Source organism: Eublepharis macularius, chromosome 17 (assembly GCF_028583425.1).
Source record: "Eublepharis macularius isolate TG4126 chromosome 17, MPM_Emac_v1.0, whole genome shotgun sequence".
Classification (NCBI taxonomy): domain Eukaryota; kingdom Metazoa; phylum Chordata; class Lepidosauria; order Squamata; family Eublepharidae; genus Eublepharis; species Eublepharis macularius.
The window spans coordinates 27,375,479-27,398,946 of NC_072806.1; the positions used below are offsets into that span (position 1 = coordinate 27,375,479).

A 23,468-nucleotide genomic window follows, 5' to 3' on the forward strand; every position below is an offset into this window, starting at 1 on the left:
AAATACCTCCACCTGAGACCCAGGAGACCTGCTGCCAGTCTGAGTAGACAATACTGACCTTGATGGATTGATGGTCTGGTGCAGTATAAGGCTGCTTCATGTGTCCATGTATTGGTCTGGAAAGATGATAGGACAAACCTGATGTTGTCTTCTGGCACTTCTATTCAGAGGCTTAATGCCTCCTTATGAAGGTTCCCTTGAATTGCTGGCCCTCTCCTCCTCAGATCCATCTAACCTCTTTTTAAAGCCATCTGTGCTTTTGACCATCATTATATTAACAGGTAGTGAATTCCAAAGTTTAATCATTTGTTTGGAAAAGAAGACTCTCCTTTTGTCTGTCCTAAATCTGCTGCTCATCAACTTTTATGTTCTAGAATTCTAGGAAAGAAAAAACTCTATCCACTTTCTCTCCTCCATGCTTATTTTTTATAAATCTTTATCATTTCTCCCATTAGTGTTCCCCCCCCCTAAAATGTCCCAGACTCTCCAGTTCTTCCTCATAGAAAAGGTGCTCCAACCACTTAATTATCTTGGTTGCTTTCCTCCGGCTCTACAATATCCATTTAGAGATACACAACCAGAACTGCACATAGGGATCCAAACGAGGCCCCATGTTTGTTCGATATAACAGCGCTTTTATTTTCAGTCCCTTAATAATTCCCACCATGGAGTTCGCCTTTTCCCCCACTGCTGCACAATGAGTCAACACTTTTTAAATTATTTTTTATTTTTATTGTAGAAAAGTTAAAAGATAGAGCAAAGGAAAATAAAACACAATGAAAACACAACTACAGAGAGTCAACAGCAAAAAGCATATTACACCATCACACCTGTAGACATAAGTTTTCAGTTTTCCTGGTAGTACCTCAACTTGATTCAGTTCTTCAGACAACCTTCCTAAAAAGAGCCGAAAAAAGATGTAAAAGAATTCAATTTCTCTGCCACCTTCCCATCTTCCTTAATCAATCCTATTTTTCTGTCGCCCAACAATCTCCCTGACTGGTTTTCTGCTCATGATGTCATTGAAGAAATGCTTAGCACTCGGTCTTAATGCTTTAGCAATCAGCTCCCCAGATTCTCTTTTTGCTTCCCTTACAGCCAACTTACATTTGTTTTGTTTTTTACAGTGTAGAAACTTTATTTAAAAAGATGTAACAATAGAAAGTGCATTAAAAAAACTTATACAAACACTACATCTGAAATTAAATTGAGACTTATACAAACTTATATAAACACTACCTTTGAAATTAGTTTAAAACTTATAAAAACACTGCATTTAAAATGAGATTAAACTAATAGAAAAATGCAGTCAGAATTTGTTTTGTGCTCCTTTTTCACCTCATTCAGGAAAACTTTCCACTTTTTAAAGGATGATTTTTTTTTTGCCTTTTATAGCATCCTTCTAGACTTCGTTGTACCTTTTTTGATTTGAGACAGGTCTTTTTTTCAGGGGGAACGTGGGGGAACGGAGTTCCGGAACCTCTTGAAAATGGTCACATGGCTGGTGGCCCCGCCCCCTGATCTCCAGACAGAGGGGAGTTTAGATTGCCCTCCGCGCCAAGCGGCGCGGAGGGCAATCTAAACTCCCCTCTGTCTGGAGATCAGGGGGCGGGGCCACCAGCCATGTGACCATTTTCTCTGAGGGCAACCCACTGAGTTCCACCACCTCTTCCCCCAGAAAAAAAGCCCTGATTTGAGATATATATTCTCTCTGGACCTCAGTTTTAAGTAGTTTTCCAGCATCGTGGAGGGATCAGACTCTCTTAATCCTCCTTTTTAATTACTTTTGACCAGTCCCCTCCTTTTAGCAAAGATTGAAGTCAAAAGTTAATTTTCCATTGACATGAGAGCTGAACTCAACAGCACTATGGTTACTGTTCCCAATCAGTGAAACATCTGCATCTACTACCAGATGTCAAGCCTTGCACAGAACAACTTCAGAGTTGCCACACCCCTAGCTGGCTCTGAAACCAACTGCTCTGGTCCATTGCCATTGATGATGTCAAGAAAGCTTGTTTCTACAGCATAACTCGAGCTCACGTTTACCCAGCCCCAATGCAAATGTGGTTGAAGTCACCCACTATTGCAACATTTTCCGCTCTAGCCACCCCCTTTATTTCCCTTTCACCCACACTTAAGTAACCATTGTGAGGATTTCCAGGGGAGGCAGGAGCATTGCCCCGATGCTGTGTCCTCTTTGATCGACAGAGCAATTCCACTCTCAACGTGCCCCTGCCTGGCTTGTCTACAGTTTGCATCCAGGGATAATGGTGTGCCATTGATCTCCCCCCATTCCACCAGGTTTCTGAAAGGTCCACTATATCTGCAGCGTCATTTAGCACAAAAAACCCTCCAAGTACCCCTTCTAGGCTCTCATGCTTCTAGCATTAGCAGATACGCCCATTTTGCTCTGAAAGAAACCCCTGCTGTCCTAGGTCCTTAAGTTTCCTCCCACGGCCCTCCTTTACTGCCCTTGTCTCATTGGCAAGTCCTAGCCCACTCCTGCCAATATTTTGCAGTTTATCAATCTGTGCCTTCAGAATGGTTCACCCCAAAGGGGAGGTTCCCCAGTTCTTGACGGCTTTCCCCTAGGAGTTAGTTTAGAAGCTGCTCTGCCATATTTGGAGACTGAGCTGTTTGGTTTCAATTTGGGTCAAGAGAAGCCCACCTCTTTTTTAAAGGTACCAGAAAGTACCTCAGTGTTTAACAAATCCAAACTCTTCCTACCACTGCTACTTTTTTATCCATGCATTGAGACCCCTAATCTGTGCCCACATACATGGCCCTGGGCATGGAACAGGTAGCAATTCTGAGGTCATGTCCTTTAGCTTTCTGCCTAATAACCTATTTTTTTCCTCCAGGACCACACAACTATATTCCCCAGGGTCACTGGTGCCAACATGCACCGTGATGACTGACTCCTCCCCTGCATTAGCTACCCATCTACCTGCCCACAGTGTGTGATGTCCACAACCTTCACACCAGCCAAGGAACTCAACAGGTCCAATGTGAAAAGGTCTAGTTACCCCCTCCAACCTCAAGACCCTCCCTCTCTGCAAGAGCAGAGGAGCTGTCACAAGAGGGGGACCGTTCTAGCAGATCCCAGAAGGTCTCAGCCCCATACTTCTCTGTCTCTCTCGCCCCCCCCCCAAAGGTCTGCAAAGCTAGCTTTAAGGGCATGAATCAGTTCCCTGAGAGCCAACAGCTCCAGGCATCAGGCCCACACTCATCATTTCTGTCCCATGCCAAGTGGTGGTCTTCGTAAAAGTCTGCAGAGCCCCCTACCCCACCCCGGGCATTCTTAGCTGATTTGGTTACGTAAAAGTGTCACGGGTAAGGACAAGCTGGGTCGCTGTGTTAGTCTGTGGCAGTAGAAAAGAGCAAGAGTCCAGTAGCACCTATAAGACTACCTAAATTTGTGGTGAGCTGTGACTCATGAAAGCTCATATCCTACCATAAATTTTGTTAGTCTTACAGGTGCTGCTGGACTCTTGCCCTTTTCTTTTTGGAGAAATACTTTTTTATTTTATTAATAAGATTAAAAGCCCAATAAAAAGGGCAGAAAAAGAGAAAAAGAAAATTGAAAATAACAGAAAAAGAATACATTTCATTTACATTTTTCTCTACAATACCTATCATATTTTAACAAACATTATACTTTTAGCTTTAATAGCTCCAAAATTTACCTTTTCAGTACTGCCCCCCTTCTATTTATTTCCCCCTAAATTTATCTTATAGAAATCAAAACCACAAATCATCAGTTTAGTTTTCTTCATCTCATGCAGAAAGTCAATAAGGGGTTTGACTCTTGCCATTTTCTATGGGTAAGAACTAGTCCTCCTGCAAAACTGTGCAGAATCCTGTAACAAAAAGGTTAACATGTTGTACTCTGACTTCAGCACCCCAATGCTGAACTCGCACAGCACCTTTATCCACGTCCTTTTTAAAAGCAGAGTTTTTTTGTCTCTGTGGCTGTCTTTTGCTCTCCCTAAAACTCCCACACTAAACCCCACCATCTACCTCCCTGTCAACACCTCAATTTGCACTCCGTGTTCGTCGGCTCCACAAGCTGTCTGATTTCTCCGTCTTATCTCTGATTAACTCTTCTTACAGTTGGGGCCTGGGGCTCCTCCCCAAGCCTCAGACACTGGCAGGCTCTATCAGATGACTCACCTCAGTCAGTAGGAGCCCCTCCCACTTGGACTATGTGCTAGGAACAATCTTAACGCAGATATATCAGAAACAGTTTCAGAACCACACTGCCCCAAAGAAAAAGACATTCAATCACTTACTCCTGTATGGGGTAGATAATGTTAATGATTTCTGTGTATGTTTGTGAACCCATCCAATAAAATTTAAAAAAAAAAATCACTCCTGCATATATTCTACAGTTGCCTCCCTATATTAGAGCATTGCATTCACATGCTCAATGGACTGCTATCTGATTTCTTAGAGCCTTACCTCCGGCTCTCTCGGGCATCTGTGTTCTCTCTGGGTCTCAATTAATGCGGTTCTGAATTGCTTCCGGGCATCTCTTGATTATCCCCTTTAACTTCTTTCTGATGAGTCCCATCACTTTTGTAAAGGTCTCTTCCTTTGGAAATGGAGAGACGGTTTTGGATTCAGGGGGCAACTTTCCACTGATGCAAATGACAAACTTAATTGTGTTGTGTTCACTGTTCCAAATAAGTGCAACACCACCTACATCTGCTCAGAACCAAGTCCAGGGCCACTACCCATCTAGTCGGCTCCATGACCAACTGTAACAAACCAGTCATTTATCATGTCCTGAAAATTCATTTCTACAGCGTGACTTGAGCGCACGTTTGCCCAGACAATGTAAAGGTAACTAAAGTCAGATGACATCATTTTTTAAATTGAGTTGCCTCCCTTCCCCTTCCCCATCTCAACAAGAGCTTCAACATTTGATCAGGTGGCTAATACTAACCCCCCTCCCCTGTACACACTTTAAAGGAACTTTTAGGAATAATTCACTAACCGTAGCAATTCATTGGGGGAGTTTATTCCCTCCCCCTCTGCATTTTATTTGACTCTATGCCCATTTTGGCCCACAAAACACCCGTCCCAAATGTCCTGTCTATAGAATTTGTATCCAGGAATACCTCTGCCCCATTGATGTGCCACATCTGAAACACCCACTATTTCTACTAGATTGTCACTTAGTACCAAGTCCTCTTCTCATCTTGGCTTGGAGGCATCTGCCATTGGCATACAGACACCTGTACCTCATTCCCCCTGGCCAGGGTCCTTTTGTCTTGTGATCTCTTCCCTCATTTACTACCCCACCCTCGTTCTCAAGTTCTAACCCCTTCCTGTCCATATGACGGTGAGTGTTTTCCCCCCTTGCCCTCTTGGGATGACTCATCTCCAGTTGACATTCCCCTAAGAGTTAGTTTAAAAGCTGCACTGCCACCTCTTTTAACATTAAGAGCTAGATCAAGCGTCACCTTCCCTCTTTGCTTGAAAAATTCTCAGTATTACTTTGAGAAAAAAAAGAATTATGCTACTTTGGAACTGAATATATTTTATTTGGAACTGAAAAACCTAACTGTTTTGTTGACTAGCTAAAGGCAACACCAAACATTAAACAGGCCACATTAAGATCCTTTTGAAACTCGGCTAGTTTTGTATTACCACCACTACCCAAGCACCAAAAAAACTTAAATACAGCAGCATCTGTTGCAGAAAACCTAATAATCAGAAGCATGTAAATTTCCACTCTTGGAAGCAAATTCCAGCCAAGATGATTTAGCCTTTTGATATATATAAAAATTTCCCCTATTTGGTTCAGATGAGCAGAGAACGCCTCTCCACGGAAAGAACAGCAATGCCCCATTTAGTCAGCAGAGGGAGCTCTAGCCTCCACTGTAAGTCAAGCCCCCATAACTATTTTATGCACCTTGTGCACTTTAAATGAAAGAGAATTCACTTGGGAGGGATGGGCTGGGACAAGGGCAGAGATGAAGGAGCCCCTCTCCTCTGCAAGGCAGTGCAAAGCCCTCCTCGCTAACTGGGCAGGCACACTGCCAGGCACCGCCCCTGCACTTCCTCCTCAGGCATATGAGGGCTGCAGAAACATTTGAGATCAACAAGTACTTTAGGAAGGGTTGAAACACCACCCTGGAGTCAGCTGCATTTCACCAGTGGGGTGGTGGTGGTAGAGAGCAGAGGAGAGAAGCCTGTGTTGGAGGATCTTTCCTCCTTCTGACCCACTTGCAGCCCAGGAACAGCAGGAAGTAAGCATAGACAGGCTGCGGTTTCAAATCTCAGCAAAATCAAGAGTCTTCTGGTACGCATTTATTGTGACAGCTCAGGAAGGATGGGGCATCCCTTCATCAGAGGCAATTAAAACAATCACCAGAGTTGGTAGATGGGCAGGCATATTAGAAAAGACAGTGGGGTCAAAGGGCAATGAAATGCTAGCAACCTGCCACGTTTGCACCATTTCTACACAAGGCCCCGACACGCACAACCATGTCCAACAGCAGGAACGGGCAAGAACCGAACTTTTGTCACGCTGCAATAGGCGAGAAAGCTTTAAAGCTCGATTCAGACTTCCGCTGGTTCAGAACAGGATCCATTCCAACACAGCGGTTTTACTCTGGAGTCACTCTCTGAAGTCTTCATGCTGAATAATGGTGACTCGCAGCCAAGGGCGGAGGATCCAATGCTGATATCCAAGCAAGGGCAGAGGCCTTTTTCCCTGTGGCTCAGCTCTCCTGTCATCATCCCTGATATATCTACAGGACCACAGCCAGGAGACAGGAGCAGCCATCTGTGTCCCCCAACAGCAGGCAAGGAAAAGGGCCACTTGGGAGGCAAAACCTCGATCCATGCATAGCAGCACACCCTTTGAGGCTCCCAGGCATTCCACCCCACCCCTTGCCAAAGACCTATTTGTAGGGAAGGAAACTAGAAGGGGCCCTCAAGACTGGGGCTCAGTAGCCAAGCTCATCTTTGTGCGCGTGAGGTGCCAGACTTGGTGCCAGGCATCGTCTCTGTACACAACACGATGGCAGAATTCCTCCTCCAGGAAGCCCCCCATGAGTAATGCCCAACTCATCCAGGGCAGCTTCAGACTCTGGCAACTACTGGGTGGAAGAGATTGAGGACGAGAAGGACCCAGTTTCATTGCTAGCCCTCTACACTTGCCAGGCAAGACAGGCCATGTACATCAACTTGGTTTACTCCAAGTGGGCAGAGAAGAGTGCCAGGACATGAGGGACACCTGTGAAAAACCAGGCAAGAGACATTTCCAACTGGCCCACCCTATGCCAACGCCCGTCCCACTCCGCTCTAGTGAAATGGCACATAGGCCAGGCCACCTCTGCTTGAGTGGGGGGTAGTCAAGCACTGTCCGGCTTGCATGGGAGTAGAGCTAACCCCAGACTTGGCAGGACAAGGGGCTGTCCCCCACCAGGACCGGACAGCCTCTGCTGCAACCACCACTGCTTCAAGCATGCTTCACCCTTCCTTCCCCATAGAAGAGAGATTGCTGCCCAGCACAAGGGAGATAGCTGCCTGCCCCTTGCCCCTTCTTGGAGAAAAGCGCCAACAAGGGCACCAGGAGTTGCCCACCTACCGCACCCTCCAAGGGTTCTGGAACAACTGCGGCTATTTCAGAGGCGACGAAGTACCCCTTGGGGGTCCTCTGCAAAAGGGGCTGATCCCCAAAGGAGCCAGTCACTAGAAACGTGGAAGGCTGCAGACATAAGACAGGTGGGTCCCCCCAAGTCTAGGGATCGCTGGCTGCACAGCCCCCGGAGCAGGCCAGGCCGCCCTGCAGGCCCTCCGCCTAGCAAGAGATGAAGCTGCTGCTCCCCCTGCCCCCGTCGCGGCAAGCCAGCCGGACTCACCTGTCTTGCAGGGCTAATCCGCTCCGTCCAGTGCCGGCCGAAGAGAGTAGCCCCCGGCAACAGTTCTTCAACTGGCAGCTTTAGCAGCTGGGAGGGACATAAAGCATGCCACTGAAGAACTGCTGCTCGGTGGCCCCGAGCAGGAAGGTCGAGCCTGGCACGGGCCGCGTCGCCTCTCGCAAAGGCTCCTCCGGGCCGAGACGGCCTCCGGAGCCGGGCCGCCAGCCGCGCGGACCCCCCACCCGGGAAGCGGCAGCCCCTCGCCCGCGCTTCTTCTCCGCCGAAGGTCGCCAGCGGCGGCACAGGCCGCTCCGGCCGGGCCGAATGCCGCGCATTCCTGGCGCGCCTGGGGCAGCTGCTCCGCATTCCAGCCGTCTGCCGGCCCCGCCGCGTCTGAACTCGGATCCAAGGGCGGGCTCCGCCCCCGCCCGCCTTCCAGCCCGGGGCTCCGAGGCATGAATCAGCAGCTCCCAGCGGCCAGGCGAGGCGGAGGCCCGGCTGCGCGCTGGCTCCGTCCTTGAGCTCAAGAGCGGCGGCCAAGAAAGTTTCGTCCGCCCCGTCCAGGGTGGGTGCGGGGGGGGGGGGAGCAGGCGGAGAGGAGCTTGCGCCGGCCCCGGGGGGCAGCGAGGGCAGCCCCGGGCAGCCGACCCTTCGCTCCAACTCTAGCCGGGGAAGGAAGGCGGCCGGGCGGCGGCCAAGTTTCCACCCACTTGGAGCCCCGCGAGCGGCCTCCGGTTGCATAACCAGCGCCGGCCCTCCGCTCCTGGCCCCGCGTCTGCCACGCGATCTTGGGCGAGGGGGGCTCCGTCAGGGCCGGACCGTCCTCCCCGCCGCTGGAGGTGGGGGCCGCCCGGCGCCGCTTCCTCGCTCGCCTCCCGCCGGCACTCACCGGCTCCCGCTGCCTCTGATCAGCTGGCTGCCTCTGCCGCTGCCCAGGCGCGCCTCCTCCCGATTGGCAGGCGGGCCCAGCCAACTACGCGCAGGCTAGGGCCGGCTCTGGCTCCGCCTCCTGTCCATTCAGATAAACTGCGGCACGCCCAGCTCGGAGGCCATTGACAGAAGGGGCGTGCCCAAGGGCAGATGCGCGCGAAACGCCTGCTGGGAATTGTAGTCCCAGGCGGGCCCCTCCTGTTTTCCCCCTCCCATCATGCTCCGCGGACTGTGAGTTGGCATTTTCGAGGGAGAGATATTAAGGGCAGGTTATTAGAAGTGGGGATCTGGTGGGAGGAGAACTTAAAGGGCACCTCCCCATTCTCTCCCTCATTAAGGGAATTATGTATAAAAGGCCGAGGTTACAAAGCAGACCTAAATATAGTGAGATGCATAAATACAGAGGAGATGAATAGTCCAATAAAAAATTTATTTTCCTATAAAATGCTATTAATTGCAATGTTAACGAAGATCTATCTCCCCCCTCCCCCTCTTCTCTCCTCCTCCTCCCGCACATTGCAGGTTGAAGAGCAAGTGACGCAACCAAGATTCCGAGAACTTTGTTGCAAACTGCCCAGCCAATCAGAAGTGGCTCTCTCTTCCGCAGCGCACCAATCGGAGCCCGCCCAGGGGGCGCGGCCAGGGGAACTCGACTGAACCCAGTGACTTGGCAATCCTCGCCGGGCGGAGGATGACTGTGCAAATTCTTTAAAGGGCCAGGCGCGTCCTCGGAGCAGCGGCTGGCAGTCCTTGAGAAAGAAGCAGCGCTGCTAAAGGCCAGCCAGCCAGCGCTAACCTATAGCCTCTGGGCTTGTGCAGAACGCCCAGGCTCCGCTTTGGAACCGTTATAACCCCTGCCACAGGGAACGAGCAAGGCTTGATGGATGGAGGTGCTCTGAGCATGTGCAGAGTAGCTTTTCTGCACCATAGCCGCAGCCGCCTACTAGCCGGGCTCAAGAACTCCAGTCCGCTATGCCGGTGGAGGCTGCTTTGCGCAAAGGAGCCCCCGCCTTGCATTCCGTTACTCTGTTGCCCTTCGCCCCACTAAGAATTGAAGATGCAAAGTACCAGCAGGGCACTCGGGGGACCAATCAGCTGCCTCCACATCTCGCCCATGTGACCGCCCCCCCCCCGTTAAAGAACCGCAGTGGGAGGGGGGCGCTAGAGTCACACACGTGGGTTTTTCCCTGGGGGAGCGCTGGGTGATGGCTCTTAAAGGAGCCGTGCCGCGGGGGGGAGGGGGGGTGCAGGGAGACTGGCGACCGACCTTTGCAGCGCATGCAGTCCCGTGGTTATATTCAGAAAGCGGAGGGGGGACATTTCAGTCTCTGAGGTCACGTAGTCGCCGCTCTGCAACGAGACAACTTCAAAGGGAAATTCCAGCGTGAAGCTGCCGAACTAGAACTCATCAAGAGGCGTTCCTGCGTTTCCTAACACTCTCAGGAAGAACGGGGATTCCTCAGCCCTGACAGCTCTTGATTAGTTTCGCAAAACCAGGGAGACCGCATTATTGTAACCGACTCCTCCTCTTGTAAACGGTCTCTATTCTGGATTATATTCGGATTTCACGTCATCATGTCACTGCCTGTCCTTCCTTCCTGCAGTTCACATTATCCTTAATGTAGCTCCTTCATGTATACCCCACCTTTCTCCCCAGTAGGGACTCAGAGAGGTTCACAGCATTCTTCCCTCCTTCCTTTTATCCTCACAACAGCCCTGTAGTCAAATGCTGAGCAGAGAAGCAAAAATTTTAAAAGAAAATCGTATGGTGACAACAATTTAAAAATCAAGACAAAAAAAGACAGATTAAAAAGTGTTCCGAAGAAAAGGAGAAGCCAGCGGATGGTGTCAGGGGAAGAGCTCGTTTATGCAGCACGTTTTGTCAAGCCGGCTGGCCTCACATATTGACCTGCCTAGAGTGAGAGGCAGGGAAGTTGCTGGGGCGGGGGGGGGGGGGCGGGGCGGGGGAGCCCCTCACCGGACAGCTCAAGATCCCGTTGGCTTGAAAGGAGCATCCTTGCTAGAAACAGACCCTTGGAGTCAGCAAGGAAGTGACTGGGAGGGGCGGCTTGCATTCCTCCTTGGCCTCTCCGATCTCAGCCTGGACTTTCTCTTGGAGTCACTCCCCTGGCCAAATTTCCTGCTGCCACTGGGCTCTTCTTTCATTTTGCCTTGCAACCAGACTCCACAGCCGATGGGAGGGGGCGAGGCCTTTGGGGCCATGTGCAGAAGATCCCAGCCTACTGCTTCCTCCCACCCTCTTCTCCAAGAGAGAAGGAAATCCTTTGCGCGCTTCAGCTCCTGCCTGTCTGCTACCGTGGTTTAGACCCCCCCCACCCATAGGCCCCTCCAGCCAAGCAGCTTGAAAGCAAACCAAGTGGCAGGTGGCCCATGAAGCAGGAATGCCAGCTGTTTGCCACCCTCTTCCTCCTGAGGAAGCATGCCAGGCACCTGGGACCTGCAGCAGGAGGAGGGAACTTGGGAGAGGGGATGTCTAAAAGCCAAGAGCAGCGGCCTAGACCAGGGAACATAGCCTGTCCAGGCAGCCTCTTTTTTTCCACATCGGAAATACTGTTTGCGTTTTTCCCCTTGTTTGGTGCTAATTCCGCTGGCTCCGGAAAGACGCAATGAGCTTGCCTGGAGAGAGAGGGGCCTCCTTGGGGGGGGGGTTGCTCTTTAGCCAAATCCTGTTTACACATGTCCTCTGGCTGGGCGCTGGCAAGCTGGCATTCAAAGGAAGCCCCGTTGCAGCCTGGGGGCCTGGAAGGGCTTCTTTTTCAGACATTCCTGGGTGAGTCACCCAAAAGACTGCATCTGGTTTCCTGGCACAGCAGGGCTGCAGCCACTGGGGCACAGGACAAGGATCCCTTCCCAGCAACACAGTCTTAGCCCAGCCCTTCCTGACTCACTGGCACTTCCCCCTCCTCCCAGCTTGGCCTGAAGGCCAGAGATCTGTTGCTCAGCTGCCGGAGCGACAGGGTAAGTGAAAGCAAACTGGCAGCTTCACATATCAATGGATTTGAGTCCTGGCCAAGATCTGGCAGGTTTGGGTGCAGAAGGGTGAGATTCTGGCCTAGACTGCATTTGTGGGGATTTGCTGCAGCTGGGAATGCAGACGCATTCGCAAGGCTTCAGAATAAGCAGGAAGGGGGGGTGGGGTGGAGGCAGGGTCCTATGTAAGAAGGTAGGCTGTGACTTGGGGATCCTTCCTGGAGGCTGCCGAATATCCTTACCCTGGAACCCTTGTTGTGTCACAATGAGCTCTGGATGTTCCAAGGGCCACTGCACATGCTCAGAGACACTCTGTCTCCAGGCTAGGCGGGACCTCTTCTGCGTGTACAAAAGACCCAGGAACTCCAGGGCCAGACACTGGCATGAACCCTTAGCAAAGTACCTTGCTCACTTACAGGGTACCCTGGTATTGCCCAAAAAGGGCATCAGCCAACCATCCCCAAAGCTGGCAACATCTCCACGCAGAATGGTGGGTTCCTTTAAGAGCAGCTGTCTCATCAGCTTGGCTTTTCAAATGCCAGCTGACAGTGGGGCAAGGGGGGGAGGAGGGTTTGACGTTGCTCTGACCTCAGCAGAGTTTGCCAGCTGAAGACAGCTCCTGGCATTCTAGCCCCGGGACAGAAATAACTGCAGCCGATGCTATCTATAGGCACCTGCCCAGGGCACCAGGCTGGGCCTTACGTAACTCACATTTGCTGCCACTGGCAAACACTGGGCAGCAGCTCAGGCCCACCTGCCCACATTCAGTGAGACTGCACCCCCTTCCCTGCCACACGTTCCCCTTCTTTAAGTCACACGCAACCACTGATTTCCCCTTCAGTTTGTACATCACCTGCCCAGATTCTACTTTTATCCTGCACAATTCATATTGGAGAGGTATGTATGAGCTGTCAAGTCACAACCTCCTTATGGAAACTCCCAGCAAGGGACTTGGAAGGCAAATGAGAAGCAGAGGTCGTTTGCCGGTGCTTTTCTCTGCAGGGGTGCCCATCCAATATCTACCCTGCTTAAATCCTGAGATCTGACGAGATCAGGCTACACAATGCTGCCTTCGCACCTTGGATAGGATAACCCTCCCAAAAACCCCATGAAGAGTGCCCCACGATTCCCGTTTTCCAGAGGCCGAGAGAGAGTGACTTGCCAAAGGCTACATAAGGAGTTTATGGCAGAGACAGCATAGCTTCCCTTTCTTCACATAATGGGGTCCTTCCTGCCTGTTGCTGCTTCCGTCCTGTTCAAGGACCCCCTTTCATCTCTTGCTAGCCTTGCCTCCCATTCTCACAAACTACAACCCTGGCTGCACCTGTGCTTAATTTGCAGAGATCAGCAAGCAAAGCATTTCACAAAATAGAAGTAGAACATGTTTTCTGTTTTCCGGTAAGATGTATGCTGAGCAAAGAGCTAATATGTTATCTCTACTTATGTCTACTTTCCCAGCCTACTCTGTGGATTACCATCTGTTAAATCTCCTTTTGGGGTGATAAGAGGACTACAGAAAGAGTGGCAAAATTTATCCCATGGGCAATAAAACACCATGACCAAATCCTGAAAATATCTTGACTAATTGGGTTCTGAGGACCTCGATCTCACTCTTACAGTAGGCATGTTGATATTTTAGCTATTAAAATTAACTAGTTTCATCTTTTTATTGTGTGGACCTTTTGTTTTTGGATTGTGATTATACAATTTGTATTGGGTCCAGCCTGAGTAAATCCAACAAGCTGTTGTGCTTTTATGGAATAGTGGTTAAGAGCAGCAGGACTCTAATCTGGAAAGCCAGGTTTGATTCCCCACTCCTCCACTTGACGCCAGCTGGGTGACCTTGGGTCAGTCTCAGCTCTTTCAGAGCTCTCTCAGCCCCACCCACCTCACAGGGTGATTGTCGTGGGGATAATAATAATATACTTTGTAAATCACTCTGAGTGGGCATTAAGTTGCCCTGAAGGGCGGTATATAAATCAAATGCTGTTGTTATGAAGAATAAATAAAAAGGGAGGTAGATCAAACAGCCATCTGCTAATGGCCTATGATTATCACTGCTAAAGGAGCAAGATGGACACTTGCCACTTCTTCCTGTCGTCATCTTCCTGCTCATATTGTACATTCCTTGGGTCAGGGATTCTCATTAGTCTTCTTTGGAGTACCGCTAATGGTGCAATTCTCCTGTATCGTAGAAGTTTTTTATAGAAGGACTTCTTTTCACATACTTAAATTTTGTACATTGCCTCGTGTGTTGCTGAGAGGAAAGCTGCATAAGAAGTCTTTTAAATTAAACAAAAACATTACTTCTTTTCTTTCAAGATCGACACAGCACCTTGGAAAGCCCCTTTCCTTGCAAATCTGACTGCCTGCACCATCTGCTGGTCAGAGCGGCTTGCTGCACCAAAAGTGGAATTGCAAGCACTGCTTGATAACTGGGGATATCCCAGCTCAGAGCCAAACTACAAGTGACGCCTGACACAGGTTGGACACTTGTCAGCTTCCCTCAAGTTTTGATGGGAAATGTAGGCATCTTGGTCTTGCAGCTTGGCTCTCTGACTGCTGCCCAATGGACTTTTCCATTGTCACTTGTCCAACATTCTGCCAAGCTGCCTACATTTCCCATCAAAACTTGAGGGAAGCTGACAAGTGTCCAACCTGTGTCAGGCGTCACTTGTAGTTTGGCCTTCAGATCTCCCCCTCTCAGAGGGGGCTCAACCATCAAGCCAGGTTAGGCACAGCTAATGGGGAGGGGGTCTTCCATTTGGAAATACTTGAAAGTGCCATGCTGTCCCTGTGCCACAAAACTCCCCCCTCTGATCCTAGGGTGTGCCTGTATCTTGCCTTGGTCAGATGTAAGAACATAAGACCCCTCTAGGATCAGACTAGTGGTTTATTTACAGTGAAATCCTAAACAGAATTACTCCAGTCTAAGCATATTGAAATCAATAGGATTAGATTGGAGTAAACTCTGCTTAGGATTTCACTCTGAGTCCAGCATCCTGTTTCACACAGCGGCCAACCAGTTGCTCTAGAGGAACAAGAACAGGCCGTAGAGGACAAGGCCTTCCTCTGATGATGCCTGCTGGCACTAGTGTTCAAGGGTTAACCACCTTTGAATATGGAGGCTCCCTTTAGGCACCATGGCTAATAGCCACTGATAGATCTGTCATCCATCCCCTTTTAAAGCTTTCTATGCCTGTGGCTACGAGTACATCCTCAGGACAACGCCTTGAGCTAGCCCTCTAGAGCAGATGGTCTGCTGCAATGGAAACAAGCTGAAGGACCCTGAGCATGGATTGGGGCATCCCAGTGCATTGGGGCAGCCTCTTTCTTGCCCTGGCTACCCTAGCAATCTGGATGGGAGATGCAACCAAAGAGGAAAGGGGGGGCAGTGAGAGTCTAGAAAGGCAGGGCATGGGAAAGGATATTGTCATTTGGAGGAGGGCAGGGAGCTGTTCCAGTTGGCAGCAGAGGGTAGGACCCGAAACAACAGTCTTAAATTTCATGCACAAAGGTACCAGCTGGATATGAGGAAGAACTTTTTCAGGGTCAGAGTAGTTCAAAAGTGGAATCAGCTGCCTAGGGAGGTGGTGAGCTCTCCTTCACTGACAGTTTTCAAGAAGAGGCTGGATGAGTACTTGTCAGAGATGCTTTAGGCTGATCCTGCACTGGGTGGGGGGGTTGGACTAGATGGTCTGTATGGCCCCTTCCAACTCTATGATTCTATGACTGGACTTAGCCCAAACTGCAGGGAACCAGGCTGCCCTCTTAGGCTAGGCGAGGGAAACAAGTGAGGTCTCCAGACTATGCTTACCACCCCTTTTGGGGGGCTGCTGCAGTGGCATTGTCTGGTCACCAGTACAACAGCCATTCTGCAGGGGGGAGAAACAGCACGGACTCCTCCTCTAGGTCCAGATTGCATAACGAGCATGCCAGATAGCTGAGCAACCCTAACAACACCCACCAATCAGGGGGAAGCATCCTTGTGAGTGGCATACATGTGCACAGCCAACCATTGCCCACTGATGTGGCTGAGTCCCTTTGGCACTAACCCCCACCCAGAACACCAGGAGATAGGGAGGAAAGACCCGGAGACAATGCATGGGTCTGAGCTGCATGGACCGGGGACGGCAGCCAAAAGACAAAGCCCACCTGTCCTTGTAATGGTCCAGCCAGCAGCAAAACATGAAACAGAGGCCGGGCTCTGGCCTAAGACTGGAAAACTAACCAGTAGGCAAAGCAGGCTCGTGCAATGGAGGAATGCCATTGGCCATTAGACATTCCACTGCAGTCCTGACATCACCGCCAGCCATATAGGGAAGGGCAGGAACACTGCAAAGACAGGTGTGGCCCACTGGAATAGCCTTGCAGTGGCCCCCTTTCAAACCCTGCACGGGGATAAGCCAATGTTGGCAACGTTTACTTCCCTGCAAACTACAAAATGGGGAATGGGACAGCCCAACTGATGGGCCACCTTGGATATCCATCACCTTGGCTGCCCCCTCCTTCTCAAACACAGACTCAAAGGGCCTGTCTCTGCCATCAGCCCTCTCATGCCCCAGTGCCTCTTCCACCCCGAGATCCCCACACACATGCCCAACCAATCTGCAGGGCTTATCAGACGCCAGCAGTGCTGAGACCCAGAGATCTGCTCCCCGCCTCCTTGAAAGAGCACAAACAGGGCCCCTCAGACCACCCTCCTAGCCCACTCACCTTGAGATCTGCACACAGCAGCCGGCCCCATGTATAAATGGGAAGGAGGTGGGGACTGCAGAGAGGTGGCTGCATTAGCCTGCCATAGCACCATCTGAGAGGTTCAGGCGCATCAACCAGACGAACAACATTTATTCCCGCATGAGCCACTGAGTCAGAGCTCACTCCCTCAGATGTGCGAGACGGAGATTGCTCCAGGGAGCCCTGGGGCAAATTACTGAAAAGGGAGAGGAGGAGCTGGGACAGAGTGTCTTGTGCTGTGGGGAGCAAGCAACACCAAGCAGACAGGGACAGAGCCAATGACCACTCCAGACTTTATTGAATGGCAGCAGGGGAATTGTAGCGAGAGCCGACGATAGGGGGTTGCAAACTCCCTCTGTCTAGTATGGCCCTTGGGCCTTTGCAAGCTGCTCCGGGAAGACAGGGGAGATTCAGTGAGCCCTCCCTACCACAGCATGCCTGTGTCAGAGACTGTCATGCTGGACTGACAGCTACCTGAACCAGCATGGTGCAGAAGCAGGGCTGGAACTGGTGAGACATCCGTGCCGTGGCAAGATCTGCACTGCACAGAGCAGCCAACCCCTGCCGTATCAGAAATGCTGCCCTCCCAGATCTCCTCCCTGTTGAAACACCACTTGCACCGATGCCACAGACACAGGCAAGGAAGACCAGCACAGGGGCTGTCACAGCTACAGTCCTATCTGTGGAGTCCCAACAGGGTCTGCAGCTTCCACCACCACTACAGGGGGGGGGCACCATTTCCTGGGCTACCCCTCCCTGCAAGATGCATTCCATGCCCATCCGAACAACCCTCACCCATCCCCTGAGTAGACTGGGTTGGTGCATAGGGCCCCGATTCTGCAAGCCAAGAGGTTCCATGAACGATTGGCCAGCAGTTCCCCAGTACACAGGGGTTACCCAAATAAGATCCAGAGGAGTTAGCCCTGCTAGTCTGTAGTTGCAAAATAGTAAAGAGTCCAGTAGCACCTTTAAGACTAAGCAACTTTATTGTGGCATAAGCTTTTGAGAACCACAGCTCTCTTCGTCAGATGCATCTGACAAAGAGAGCTGTGGTTCTCGAAATCTTATGCCACATTAAAGTTGGTTAAAGATGCTACTGGACTCTACTATTTTACCCAAGTAAGTGGTCTCTTTGTGTGTTGGGGGAATTAGCATACAAGGTGAAGCAGTGAAAGGGTTAACTAAGCAAGATTTCTCCACCATGTATATGAGGATTGTTCATCTAGAGAACTCTTAATGGAAACAAGTGGATGTTCAACAAGAATGGGGTAGCAAAAACAAACACACAGGGGATGTCACACAACATACACATAGCGCTAACTAGAAAACAGGGAGGAAAATGGAGAGGTGTGCCGGGTCAGGTGATATTTACTGGTCTGGAAGATAGGGGACATCCATAGAACAGTAGCTTTGAGCTACCAGCGCTCTGCAGCAGGAAGAGAGAGGTTCAGACACGTGTCTGAGGGCAAGTGTTGGACCCAAGAACACACACTGACAGCTCTGGCTGAGGACAGTGTAATTATACCGTGTAACATATCCTGAGGCAGGACTGGATGTCTCTGCCCTAAAACAATAGCTTATTTCTTGGTTCAGAGGTGAGTACAAACAAGAGAGGCACCCCACAGTAAGAATCACAAAAGCCTGGGTGGTAAACCGCACCCCAGGTGTGGTTTACCACCGAGGCTTTTGTGGTTCAAAGGTGCGCTTTCCTGGGAGGAACTAAAGGTGTGAAGGATGATTGATGACCCATGATGCCTGGACAGGTAGGACTAATCAGATCCCTGAATAGCACAGATGGGGAGATTGGATAAGGGAAGATCAGCAGAGAGTTGATGTGATTAATTCAGGAACTCCTAGAAGACCTCTTTAAGATCTTTGCACATCTCTGGGGTTTGGGGCTGACAGTCAGTCTTGCCTGTGACTCATATGCCAGTAATTTTCTGACTCCCGGCCGGGGGTTGGCAGCCATCTCCTGCATTGCCAGGTAGCATTTCTGTGTGCTTAAAACACATGAGGAGAGGGGCCTATAATACAGCCATATTCATAAGCTTCCCTATTAGTATGAGAGTCAGGGTCAACTGCTAACACAATGGGGCAGCCAAGTCACTCCAACCTCCAGTTGTGCCTTCTGTCCCCCACCTGGGGGGAGGGGGTGCCCTGCTAAGGAACTGTGCTTACAGGTGGGTATGGAGCTGCTAGTATTCTTGCAGGCTCTCCCCCCACTCCTAGCACTATAGGTAGCGCTCCAAAGAGTACAACCCATTGCATGCCATGGGACATATTGCTGAGCTGAGCCTCCTCGGGTTGCCCCTGTAACTGGGTATGTCTCCAGAACTGGGATACCTGTAAGGATTCTGAAATGAGACATGTTAGTCACACAGCAGTGATGTTTGCCACCTCCCTTGGGTTTTACTGCTCTGATGAGCTCAGGCTAGCCTGGGCTATTCAGGCCGCTGTCCCCACATATACTGGGGTATTATTAGAAGACCCAACACCATCAGCCATTCCATCTTGGGCTCATCGACTTGTTCACCCTCTAATTTAATATATGTCATCATATGTCAACAATGCCCTTCTACACTGGACAAACAGGACAGTCCCTAAGCAAAAGAAGGCACAGACACTAATCGGATATTTAAAACTACAATGTTCAGAAGCCAGCAAAGGAACGTTTTAGCCTCTTTGGGCATGCTGTTGTTCTCCTTCAAAAGAACTTCACAGATAGGATCCAATGTGGAGCTGCTAAATTAGAACTCATAAATTCAGGACAACATATTCCCTCAAACTTTGTGCCCATTATGAGGCCACTCACCTTAGAAACATATTACTGCTATTGAATAAATCACTAGTCATGGACTGGAAAGATATTGAGCTAAACAACGAGGGAATATCTGTACCAGAAAGCATTTGGAATAAAGGCACTAGGAATACTACAAACATACCACAAAATCATTTTTTAAATAGCAATATCAAAATATGGGACAAACTTAGAGGCAAACTCTTACCAGATATATCTATTATTTCTCCCTTCACTGGGCAAAATTGGTTTTGCCCAGCATTAAGTTCTAACTCTTTTAAGTGGTGGAGGCAAAATGACAAATCCAGACATTGATGTGACATCAAAAGGCCTAATGCAGGAAAAAGTGAAACTGGAGCTGGGCACCCAAACACATATTCCATGGTTTGAATATTTACAAATCAAACATCTCACAGAAGATAAAGAAATTTAAAAAGCTCTTAAAAAACCCCTCACAGAATTTGAAAAATTGTTAAGAAATGATACAGATAAACAAAATGGGCTAATTTCTAAAATTTACCATATCCTTATTAATGTAAAGCAGGGAAACAAATTGCTGTCCTATCAAAGAATATGGCAAAAAGAATGTAACAGAGATCCTTCCAATAACAACTGGAAGGAAATCTGGAAATCTCACATCTATACTTCTAGAATCATAAATATCAAAATGCAGACTGTAAAAATATACTCTCACTGGTATCTGACGCCAGTCAAACTCAATCATGTAAACCATGCTATTTCTCCTAAATGTTGGAAGAATTGTGGCAAGCTGGGGACCTTTCTCCACTGCTGGTGGGAGTGGAAATATGTAAAAGCATTCTGGGATAAAGTAAATAAGGAAATAGAGTTTATTTTTGGATATGTAATACCTAGAACATATGAAGTAATTTTATTGAGCCACTGGAAAGATCCAAGGATTCCAAAAATCGGAATAAATCTAATGCTCACATTATTAGCGATTGCAAAACTAACTATAGCTTCTAATTGGAAACAAAAATCCACACCGACAATCTCTAATTGGCAAGCCCGAATTTGGGACCATTTTATAATGGAAAAACTTTCGGATCAACTTGCCCAAAGGGAAAACCAAAACTATAAATCCCACCTTCTGGAGCAATGGTCCCCAATTCTAGATTACTTAACAAAAGATGAAAATATTACAAATGCAAGCAGGAAACATGACCTCTACTATTCCCTAGCATATTTATGATACCGGTTGGCACATTAATAGGATCACCACTAAGCAGTAATCAAACCTGGAAAAATTTTAACAGAGCTTTTCCTATATATTTTTGTTACACAACAGCCGCTCAAATAACTGAATATTGAGTATTGAACCATGTAACAGGTGTACTTTTCTGATTGTTGTATGAAATATACTATGTTGTTAACTGGTTCTTGTTGTTTTAAAAAAAATATTGAAAACGTTGAATAAAATATAATTAAAAAAAAAACTTTGTGCCGCCCACCCCCCGGGCTTAAGAGGGTTCTTGGATTCCTAACCCACTAGAAGTGCTCATTGCTCGCAGATCTCAACCCTTGCTGCTCTTCATTTATTCCTGAATCTCATTTCTCCCTACACCAGACTTGCCGTTCATTCTGCTTTGCGCAGTGTGTTGGATGCGGTGCGAACAACTCTTTAGGTGAACCGATTTCACTTTGGGCTGGATCTTGTTTTACGGCCACCTTTTGTTCTAACGTTCCCCCCCACCCCTTCTTTTGAGTATTTCATCCAACCTGGCAGATGTACATTTCTATGTCTCCAAGGAAATGAGTTCTGACTTGTGAAAGCTGATGCTGAAATAAATGTTGCCAGCCTCTGAGGTGCGACTTGACTCCTGTGTAGTTTTGCTACAACAGACCAACATGGCTACCCCTTTGGTGCGCCGCTTTCAGCCCCCTCCTTTTCACGGATCTCAGTGGGCCACGATTCATGCCTTGGGATCCCTGAGCTTCTCTTTCTCTCCTTCCCTCTCAAAAGGTGAAGGAGTTGTGTTGGCGGTCTGGACCCCCTTACCACTCCAAGTGCGACCTGCAGGAGCTGTCCATTAACATTCCTGGTGCCAGAGAAGGTGAAATGAAGTCTGGCAGCCTGTAGAGTTGCCCGGCATATTTCCCATTTACATTTTTTTCTTCCTTTACAATGAGCACAGCTAGATTAAAGCAAGGGGACCCTCAACTGAGATACATTCTGTTTTCTCAGAAAGAAATTACATGTAGTTCAGTGGATCTTCTTCTCAAGTAATGATGCACAAGGCTACAGGGTGCATTCACAGACACTAGTGCATTCACTTGGCATGCGCTCACATGACCAGCGGCAGCTTGGCATTACATGAGGAGATGAGAGCCCACTTGGGAGGAAGTGTCTGGACAATCTTGGGGGCAGAGCTGCATAAAGTGTGGTGGCCTCATTTCTGTCACTGTCTCACAGAAGAATACAAGTAGTTTCCTTATACAGAGCCAGGCCGTTATATCCCGCCCTCCCCACAAACGGGCTCAGGGCAGGTAACAATAAAATGCAAGTTTAAAAACATCATAAAATTACAGAGTGAAATCAAACAGTCTGATTTCCCAACATTAGGAGTTGTCAGTAACACAAAGACTACTATAAAAAAGCCACAGGTCTAGCCACGACACAGCGCTCAGGGCGGCCAGCGAGCAGGGCATGGCAGTCAAAAGAGGGCAGATAGCCAGCCCTCAACCAAAGGCTTGGCGGAACTTCTCCATCTTACAGGCCCTATGGAACTGGAACAGATTCCACAGGACCTGGATGACCAATGGGAGAGTGTTCCACCAGGTTGTGGCCAGAGCTGAAAAGGCCCTGGCCAAGGTCAAGTGAACATCCTTCGGGCCCAGGACCACCAGTAATTGCTTATCCACTAAGCGCAAAGCCCTGCGGGAGACATTATGGGAGAGGTGGTCCCATAGGTACGTCAGTCCTCTGCCTGGCAGCAGCTTTCCGGATGCAGAGAAAGGGCTTCTTGCACACCCACCTACAGCCTGGCGAGGCCAGAGTGGGACCTTTGGACTGATTCTCCAGATAATTTTGGAGAAGGCAATCCCCAGGCCCATTTCAGAAGCAACACCTGCCACCTTCCTTTCCAGTCACAAGGGATGAAGGGAGAGCCACTTCTAGTCTTCTCAAAGAGGGACATCAGTCATCTCGAATGAGAAAGCAGTCAATGGAATAAGTGACTGGGCTTTGGGGAAAGAATGCTGTGAACCTAGCCATGTGCGGAACCAAGTGCAGGACTCAAGCCAGGCAATTCAAGGGCTGTTTTCGGTCGCAGCCTGCCTGACAACAGCAAAATAAGCAGAACAAACTGTGATGCTCTCTTGGGCATCCGCCAAGAGAAACTCTGTTAAGGAATAGGGGGCAGAAACAATGGGAGTCTCCCACTGGCACCAAACAGTCATTCCTCACATGCTTATCTGTAATGAGAAGAACATGTGGGACTAATTGCTCAACCCCAGAGTTCAAATTGTGCCACAGCTCAGTCCTGGAGCCCGCTTTCAATGCCTGGACCAGACTGAATAAGAAGGGATGGGTCTGCTCTTCCTAAGACCAGGGAGGCATTTTCTTAACCACCGTGTAAGCACGGTCGGCCCCGGTTAATACTTGGATGGGAAACCACCAAGGAAGACCAGGTCGCTAGGCAGAGGCAGGCAATAGCAAACCACCTCTGATCGCCTCGAAAACCCCACGAGGGGGCGCAATAAGTCGTCTGCGCCTTAACAGCACTTTAAGCGTCAAGGGCAGCGGGTGCTGTTTCCAGTTGCACTTCAGCGCTCCCCCTCCCCGCGTCTTTTCAATGACAGCCAAAGGGGGGAGTGAGCGATCGAGGGGGCGAGACAGAAAGACGCCTCGCACGTGTTCAGATCAATGGCGAGAGTCCGCCGCGCACGGAAGCAGAGGGCCGGCACTTGGACCCCGGCGTCCTGCCCCCAAAGCTCCCGACTAAAGGGTCGCCATTCGTCCCGCACGGCCTGCGAGCCACGGCTGAACCGTGGCAAAGCTTCGGCGCTGCGTCGGGACGCAATGAGGTGTCCACACCGCCCGGAGGGAGCCCGGCCCCGGCGCATCCACGCGTCTTGGGGTCGGAGCCGGAGGAGAAAGCGTCGCCGCCCAAGAGAGG

General features: G+C 49.5%; 1 long non-coding RNA gene across 1 annotated transcript; it reads right to left on the reverse strand.

The window, feature by feature from the left end:
• Positions 1-709: 709 nt before the first annotated feature.
• Positions 710-7,930, reverse strand: LOC129344988 (uncharacterized). Its single transcript, XR_008598427.1, has 2 exons — positions 4,462-7,930; positions 710-897 (listed from the first exon to the last, which is right to left on the reverse strand). It is a non-coding gene; the product is annotated as an uncharacterized LOC129344988 (long non-coding RNA).
• Positions 7,931-23,468: the final 15,538 nt, after the last annotated feature.